The sequence below is a fragment of the Manis javanica genome, chromosome 14 (genome assembly GCF_040802235.1).
Source record: "Manis javanica isolate MJ-LG chromosome 14, MJ_LKY, whole genome shotgun sequence".
NCBI classification, from domain to species: domain Eukaryota; kingdom Metazoa; phylum Chordata; class Mammalia; order Pholidota; family Manidae; genus Manis; species Manis javanica.
This window is the reverse complement of record NC_133169.1, coordinates 32,488,160-32,497,651: the sequence shown is the minus strand read 5'-3', so window position 1 is coordinate 32,497,651 and position 9,492 is coordinate 32,488,160. Positions and strand designations below refer to the sequence as shown.

The following is a 9,492-nucleotide window of genomic DNA, read 5'->3' as shown; positions in this document are numbered from 1 at the left end:
TGGAGAGAAACCGGAGCGGTTTTTTTTTTTTTTTTGGCGAGCGCTTTTTGGAAGCCTTAGAGGGACGGGCCCCCGTTGCTGGGGAGGCAGGGTGGCGGGACCGGTGAGGAGGTGCCTGGGAACGGCGCTGGAGGACAAAGAATATTCCGCGTTTCTCCCTGCGAGACCTGGGGGCGGATGCCTGAGACCAGTGCCTGAGGACGGAGGAGGTCGCGCGTTTTTCCCCTTTTTTTTTTCTCTCTCTTTTTGGCGAGCGCTTTTTGGAAGCCTTGAAGGGACGGGGACCCCAGTGCTAGGGAGGCACGGTGGCGGGACTGGTGAGCGGGTGGCTGGGACCGGCGCCTGAGGACAAAGAATATCCCCCGTTTTTCCCTGCGGGACCGGTGGGCGGGTGCCTGAGACCAGCACTTGAGGACAGAGGAAATCGCGCATTTTTCCCCTTTTTTTTCTCTCTTTTTGCCGAGTGCTTTTTGGAAGCCTTGAAGGGACAGGGACCCCGGTGCTAGGGAGGCAGGGCAGCGGGACTGGTGAGCGGGTGCGTGGGACCAGTGCCTGAGGACAAAGAATATTGAGCATTCCTTCCCTGCGGGACCGGTGGGTGGGTGCTTTTTGGAAGCCTTGAAAGGACAGGGACCCTGGTGCTAGGGAGACAGGGCAGCAGGACCAGTGAGCGGGTGCCTGGGACCGGCACCTGAGGACAAAAAAAAAAAAAAAAAAAAAAATCGCTTGTTTTTTCCTTTTTTTTCCTTTTTTTTTTCTCTTTGTTTCTGTTCCCTCTCTCATTGTTGCTGCTGTTGTTTTGGTTTGGAGAGTGCTTTTTGGAAATCTTAAAGGGGCAGGACAGGTCACTTAGACCAGAAGCAGGGAATCTGGGGATCTCTGGGCACTCTAACCCCCTGGGCAGCAGGGAGCACAGAGGCCCCTTACGGAGATAAATAGTCTCCTGGCTGCTCCCCCTCCAACGGAGCTTCACCATTTTAGAGGAACAGCCCCAGCCAGGCCAAGCCCACAGCAACAGCGGAGATAAACCCCAAAGCAACTGGGCAGGAAGCAGAAGCCCTGTCTGCACACAGCTGCCCAGCACAAGCCACTAGAGGTCGCTATTCTCCCAGGAAAAGGCTACAAACCAACAAGAAGGGAAGCTCTTCCAGCGGTCACTTGTACCAGCTCTGCAAACTATCTCTATCACCATGAAAAGGCAAAACTACAGGCAGACAAAGATCACAGAGACAACACCTGAGAAGGAGACAGACCTAACTAGTCTTCCTGAAAAAGAATTCAAAATAAAAATCATGAACATGCTGACAGAGATGCAGAAAAAAATGCAAGAGCAATGGGATGAGATGCAGAGAAAAATGCAAGAGCAGTGGGATGAAGTCCGGAAGGAGATCACAGATGTCAGGAAAGAGATCACTGAAGTGAAACAATCCCTGGAAGGATTTATAAGCAGAATGGATAAGATGCAAGAGGCCATTGAAGGAATAGAAGCCAGAGAACAGGAACGTATAGAAGCTGACATAGAGAGAGATAAAAGGATCTCCAGGAATGAAACAACACTAAGAGAAATATGTGACCAATACAAAAGGAAAAACATTCGTATTATAGGGATACCAGAAGAGGAAGAAAGAGGAAAAGGGATAGAAAGTGTCTTTGAAGAAATAATTGCTGAAAACTTCCCCAAACTGGGGGAGGAAATAATCGAACAGACCATGGAATTATACAGAACCCCCAACAGAAAGGATCCAAGGAGGACAACACCAAGACACATAATAATTAAAATGGCAAGGATCAAGGACAAGGAAAGAGTTTTAAAGGCAGCTAGAGAGAAAAAGGTCACCTATAAAGGAAAACCAATCAGGCTAACATCAGACTTCTCAACAGAAACCCTACAGGCCAGAAGAGAATGGCATGATATACTTAATGCAATGAAACAGAAGGGCCTTGAACCAAGGATACTGTATCCAGCACGACTATCATTTAAATATGATGGTGGGATCAAACAATTCCCAGACAAGCAAAAGCTGAGGGAATTTGCTTCCCACAAACCACCTCTACAGGGCATCCTACAGGGACTGCTCTAGATGGGAGCACCCCTAAAAAGAGCACAGAACAAAACACACAACATATGAAGAATGGAGGAGGAGGAATAAGAAGGCAGAGAAGAAAAGACTCTCCAGACAGTGTATATAACAGCTCAATAAGTGAGCTAAGTTAGACAGTAAGATACTAAAGAAGCTAACCTTGAACCTTTGGTAACCACGAATCTAAAGCCTGCAATGGCAATAAGTACATATCTTTCAATAGTCACCCTAAATGTAAATGGACTTAATGCACCAATCAAAAGACATAGAGTAATAGAATGGATAAAAAAGCAAGACCCATCTATATGCTGCTTACAAGAAACTCACCTTAAACCCAAAGATAAGCATAGACTAAAAGTCAAGGGATGGAAAAAAATATTTCAGGCAAACAACAGTGAGAAGAAAGCAGGGGTTGCAGTACTAATATCAGACAAAATAGACTTCAAAACAAAGAAAGTAACAAGAGATAAAGAAGGCCACTACATAATGATAAAGGGCTTAGTCCAACAAGAGGATATAACCATTCTAAATATATATGCACCCAATACAGGAGCACCAGCATATGTGAAGCAAATACTAACAGAACTAAAGAGGGAAATAGACTGCAATGCATTCATTGTAGGAGACTTCAACACACAACTCACCCCAAAGGATAGATCCACCGGGCAGAAAATAAGTAAAGACACACAGGCACTGAACAACACACTAGAACAGATGGACCTAATAGACATCTATAGAACTTTACATCCAAAAGCAACAGGATATACATTCTTCTCAAGTGCACATGGAACATTCTCCAGAATAGACCACATACTAGCTCACAAAAAGAGCCTCAGGAAATTCCACAATATTGAAATTCTACCAACCAATTTTTCAGACCACAAAGGTATGAAAGTAGAAATAAATTCTACAAAGAAAACAAAAAGGCTCACAAACACATGGAGGCTTAACAACATGCTACTAAATAATCAATGGATCAATGAACAAATCAAAATAGAGATCAAGGAATATATAGAAACAAATGACAACAACAACACTAAGCCCCAACTTCTGTGGGATGCAGCGAAAGCAGTCTTAAGAGGAAAGTATATAGCAATCCAGGCACACTTGAAGAAGGAAGAACAATCCCAAATGAATAGTCTAACATCACAACTATTAAAACTGGAAAAAGAAGAACAAATGAGGCCTAAAGTCAGCAGAAGGAGGGACATAATAAAGATCAGAGAAGAAATAAACAAAATTGAGAAGAATAAAACAATAGCAAAAATCAACGAAACCAAGAGCTGGTTCTTTGAGAAAATAAACAAAATAGATAAGCCTCTAGCCCAACTTATTAAGAGAAAAAGAGAGTCAACACAAATCAACATAATCAGAAATGAGAATGGAAAAATCACGACAGACTCCACAGAAATACAAAGAATTATTAAAGACTACTATGAAAACCTATATGCCAACAAGCTGGAAAACCTAGAAGAAATGGACAACTTCCTAGAAAAATACAACCTCCCAAGACTGACCAAGGAAGAAACACAAAAGTTAAACAAACCAATTACAAGCAAAGAAATTGAAACAGTAATCAAAAAACTACCCAAGAACAAAACCCCGGGGCCGGACGGATTTACCTCGGAATTTTATCAGACACACAGAGAAGACATAATACCCATTCTCCTTAAAGTGTTCCACAAAATAGAAGAAGAGGGAATACTCCCAAACTCATTCTATGAAGCCAACATCACCCTAATACCAAAACCAGGAAAAGACCCCACCAAAAAAGAAAATTACAGACCAATATCCCTGATGAATGTAGATGCAAAAATACTCAATAAAATATTAGCAAACAGAATTCAACAGTATATCAAAAGGATCATACACCATGACCAAGTGGGGTTCATCCCAGGGATGCAAGGATGGTACAACATTCGAAAATCCATCAACATCATCCACCACATCAACAAAAAGAAAGACAAAAACCACATGATCATCTCCATAGATGCTGAAAAAGCATTTGACAAAATTCAACATCCATTCATGATAAAAACTCTCAGCAAAATGGGAATAGAGGGCAAGTACCTCAACATAATAAAGGCCATATATGATAAACCCACAGCCAGCATTATACTGAACAGCGAGAAGCTGAAAGCATTTCCACTGAGATCGGGAACCAGACAGGGATGCCCACTCTCCCCACTGTTATTTAACATAGTACTGGAGGTCCTAGCCACGGCAATCAGACAAAACAAAGAAATACAAGGAATCCAGATTGGTAAAGAAGAAGTTAAACTGTCACTATTTGCAGATGATATGATACTGTACATAAAAAACCCTAAAGACTCCACTCCAAAACTACTAGAACTGATATCGGAATACAGCAAAGTTGCAGGATACAAAATCAACACACAGAAATCTGTAGCTTTCCTATACACTAACAACGAATCAATAGAAAGAGAAATCAGGAAAACAATTCCATTCACCATTGCATCAAAAAGAATAAAATACCTAGGAATAAACCTAACCAAGGAAGTGAAAGACTTATACTCTGAAAACTACAAGTCACTCTTAAGAGAAATTAAAGGGGACACTAATAAATGGAAACTCATCCCATGCTCATGGCTAGGAAGAATTAATATCGTCAAAATGGCCATCCTGCCAAAAACAATATACAAATTTGATGCAATCCCTCTCAAATTACCAGCAACATTCTTCAATGAATTGGAACAAATAATTCAAAAATTCATATGGAAACACCAAAGACCCCGAATAGCCAAAGCAATCCTGAAAAAGAAGAATAAAGTAGGGGGGATCTCACTCCCCAACTTCAAGCTCTACTACAAAGCCATAGTAATCAAGACAATTTGGTACTGGCACAAGAACAGAGCCACAGACCAGTGGAACAGATTAGAAACCCCAGAAATTAACCCAAACATATATGGTCAATTAATATTTGATAAAGGAGCCATGGACATACAATGGCAAAATGACAGTCTCTTCAACAGATGGTGCTGGCAAAACTGGACAGCTACATGTAGGAGAATGAAACTGGACCATTGTCTAACCCCATATACAAAGGTAAACTCAAAATGGATCAAAGACCTGAATGTAAGTCACGAAACCATTAAACTCTTGGAAAAAAACATAGGCAAAAACCTCTTAGATGTAAACATGAGTGATCTCTTCTTGAACATATCTCCCCGGGCAAGGAAAACAACAGCAAAAATGAGCAAGTGGGACTACATTAAGCTGAAAAGCTTCTGTACAGCGAAAGACACCATCAATAGAACAAAAAGGAACCCTACAGTATGGGAGAATATATTTGAAAATGACAGATCTGATAAAGGCTTGACGTCCAGAATATATAAAGAGCTCACACGCCTCAACAAACAAAAAACAAATAACCCAATTAAAAAATGGGCAGAGGAACTGAACAGACAGTTCTCCAAAAAAGAAATACAGATGGCCAAGAGACACATGAAAAGATGCTCCACATCGCTAATTATCAGAGAAATGCAAATTAAAACTACAATGAGGTATCACCTCACACCAGTAAGGATAGCTGCCATCCAAAAGACAAACAACAACAAATGTTGGCGAGGCTGTGGAGAAAGGGGAACCCTCCTACACTGCTGGTGGGAATGTAAATTAGTTCAACCATTGTGGAAAGCAGTATGGAGGTGCATCAAAATGCTCAAAACAGACCTACCATTTGACCCAGGAATTCCACTCCTAGGAATTTACCCTAAGAACGCAGCAATCAAGTTTGAGAAAGACAGATGCACTCCTATGTTTATCGCAGCACTATTTACAATAGCCAAGAATTGGAAGCAACCTAAATGTCCATCTGTAGATGAATGGATAAAGAAGATGTGGTACATATACACAATGGAATACTACTCAGCCATAAGAAGTGGAAAAATCCAACCATTTGCAGCAACATGGATGGAGCTGGAGAGTATTATGCTCAGTGAAATAAGCCAAGCGGAGAAAGAGAAATACCAAATGATTTCACTCATCTGAGGAGTATAGGAACAAAGGAAAAACTGAAGGAACAAAACAGCAGCAGAATTACAGAACCCAAAAATGGACTAACAGGTACCAAAGGGAAAGGAACTGGGGAGGATGGGTGGGCAGGGAGGGATAAGGGGGGGGAAGAAGAAGGGGGGTATTAAGATTAGCATGCATGGGGGGGAGGGAGAAAGGGGAGGGTGGGCTGCACAACACAGAGAGGACAAGTAGTGACTCTACCACATTTTGCTAAGCTGATGGACAGTAACCGTAATGTGGTTGTTAGGGGGGACCTGATATAGGGGAGAGCATAGTAAACATAGTATTCTTCAGGTAAGTGTAGATTAAAAATTTAAAAAAAAAAAGAAAGAAAGAAAGAAAAGGGGGATTACTCCTTAACAGGATAAAACTATCGGTAAATCAAAGATCAACGCATGCTTTAAATATCCTTAATGTTGATCACTTAAAGGGTGTCAGATGATCAGCTATGGAGGTACTCTTTTCTGATAATATTCCTTTCTCTTAATTAAAAAAAAAAAAAAAAAGCAGTTACTGTGTGCTGACCTCCAATGAGTTCTGCACAGTGGTATAGAGGGCATGTCAAAGTGTGGGCAAAGGGTCTGTTTGTTTCTACACAGAAGATCAAGGCCTAGCTTGGATACCCAGAAAGTGAACTAAGATACGATATGAGGAGGAGCTTCCGGCATCAGCACTCTCTGGAGGACTCGTGCCGGGGGATGATCATCAAAAAGCCTCCACAGGGATCCGGACGATGCTGCGGTTGTGGCTGCATCCAGCCCACCGTCTCCTGGACTTGCCATAAGAAGGAGGAGGGAGATGTCTAGGCTGGCATGTGCATACAGTGAGACAACGAATTTGACTGGATCTGTACTGTTGGAACTCAACCAGGAGTTGGGAGGGGTGCAAGTTGTAGCACCCCAAAATCTCATGACTATAGACTATCTATGGTTAAAAGAACATATGGGATGTGAACAGATCCCAGAAATGGGCTGCTTTAATTTGTCTGATGGTTCAAGTACAGTTGGACAATATCCATCATATCATAGATAAATTTTCACAAATGCCTAGGGTGCCTAAATGGTTTTCTTGGCTTCACTGGAGATGGCTGGTAATTATAGATTTGCTTTGTTTATGTCACCGTATTCCTATTATGTTAATATGTGTGTGCAAATTAGTTAGTAGTTTAAAACCTATACATACTTAAGGTACTATACAAGAAGATATGTCAAAGAAATAATCAATCCTCCCAAGTTTCCTTCATATGCTACATCTATAGCTTTTCTTCTTCCTTCCTAATTACAAACCTTAAATAGAATTCGTGCCTCATATCGAATTTACCGAGTATCATAATTCCTCCAGGTGGTAAAGATACCTCGAGACAAGTGCTGGGCATAGAAGCCACAGGGCATAAATCTGCAAAGAAGTAAAAAGCTAACCTTTGCAAACAATATGGCTTCTCTCTCACTTACCAACTTTACATTTCCCTGTATGGCCCCGGAAGATGACTGGTTAGCCAGAGACGGGTAAGATTCCTCAAGGGAGGAACAACCTAATACAGGCACAGTCGCAGGGGGGCCATCAGGTGAGAATTTGGGGATCAACAGAGGTGAGGCTCAGAACCTCACCCCCCCTGCTTTGAGAGAAATCTTCTGCATCCGTGGATGTCTTGCTGCCCTTGTCTAGCCTGGATTAATACTTAGTCCATAGGCACACACCTGATCATCTGATCATCTATATTTGCCTTCTTACAGCACTAAACTATGTTTTCTACCTTTATCTTGCATCTACCTACCACTTCAGCATTTTATTAAAAAGAAAAATAATAATAATAATAGGAGAAATGTGGGATCAACATATAAATCAAGTACAAAAATCAAATGAATATTCATATTTGACCTGATGGTTTATAGGTCATATTGCATGATCAAAACCGAAAGTTTCTGTGATGAATGCCCTTGTACTGTTCACCATGTAAGAATTTATTCACTATATAAGAATTCGTTCACCATGTAAGAACTTGTTCGTTATGCTTCAGAAGATTGGAGACTGACGAGAATTAGGCTTGAGATGGATTAATGATTGTACATTGAGCATTGACCCCCCTATACTGAATTTTATTGTTGTTAACAACCATTTGATCAATAAATATGAGAGATGCCCTCTCAAAAAAAAAAAAAAAAAAATTGAATTAAAAATCATGAGGGCCGTATCTTCTCCACATTCCTGATTCTCAAAAGATACTTTATCCAGGCATCTAGGAAGAAAAGCAATACAACAGAACATTGTTTCTTAAAGCCCCTTATCAGTAGTGTTACTCCTAAGGAAAATTATAAGATACATTTCGGGAAAAGTTAATGGGACTTAAGGAACTTAGCTGTGGTCCAGTGTAGATACAAACAAAGAATGTTCAGGTATCTTCAAGGCATCCCTTTCTGACCTATATACCATTTCATGTGGGAGTTAGACTCAAGAATTAGAATAATTGCTTCATAGTACATGGAAACATTGCAAGTTACCTAGAACTATAGTTACCTCTCACCTCCAAGCTGCATGGCCCCAGGAGAGTGGTAAAAACTCTGTGATTCACATCTGTAAGAAGTTGGAAGCTTGGACCAGATAATTAATGTTTCTTTCAGCAATAAAGGTCTATGGAAAATTCTAAGCTTATTATTTTTGTTTAAAGGCAACTTTCTGTTTACTTTTAAGGACACACAAATACATGTGTATACACACATATGTATATGTATAAATATATAGCAATGTGTGTTTGGAAAAAAGTATATTATAATTATAATTATAAATAATTTGTCTATTTTGAAAGTGGTATGTAGTAAAACAAATGTTGCTCTTTGGATCAGAGATTGCTCTGATGCTAAGGAACAGAGCAAAATTAGTTCTCTTGTATTTTCTGCAAATGGATGTGGGCTGGTCCATGGATCTAGGAAATCTCAAAGTCTAGAGAAGTTACTACTTGCAAATGGGGTCAAGCAAAAAGTCCCTTGAAACACGCACAGTCCAGACAGCTACCACTCCTTCCAATGATAGCCTCAGATATTGTGGCTCCAATACATCCTGGTGCCCATCAGCCCCAGGACATCTGTTGCCAAATGACCCAAAGTCCAGTTATGTAGAAGGGACTCAGTTCCCATCAAATACCTACCTGAAGTTCCACCAGGAAAAAGGGAAAGATTTCAACCAAATGGACTTACTCTGTATCTAACCTTCTGACTGCTGGCTAAGGACTATTCAGGAAATACGGAAACAGTTGTAGGGCTATAAAGATGACATTTAGCTTTCTAATCCAGGAATCAGTTTTCACCCAAAGAGTACTTTAGCAAGAATTCAGAAAAATTGGCCTTAATGTTATCTCTTGCATTATTTGGAGCTTTTA

General features: G+C 40.7%; 1 protein-coding gene across 1 annotated transcript in view; it reads right to left on the bottom strand.

Moving 5' to 3' along the window:
* Nucleotides 1-8,280: 8,280 nt before the first annotated feature.
* LOC140846149 (1-phosphatidylinositol 4,5-bisphosphate phosphodiesterase eta-1-like) overlaps nt 8,281-9,492 on the bottom strand; it is an 87,423-nt gene continuing 86,211 nt past the window's right edge. The window contains exon 4 of the mRNA XM_073221638.1: nt 8,281-8,355. The gene's annotated coding sequence lies outside the window, so the exon portion shown is untranslated. The remainder of the gene's footprint in view (nt 8,356-9,492) is intronic.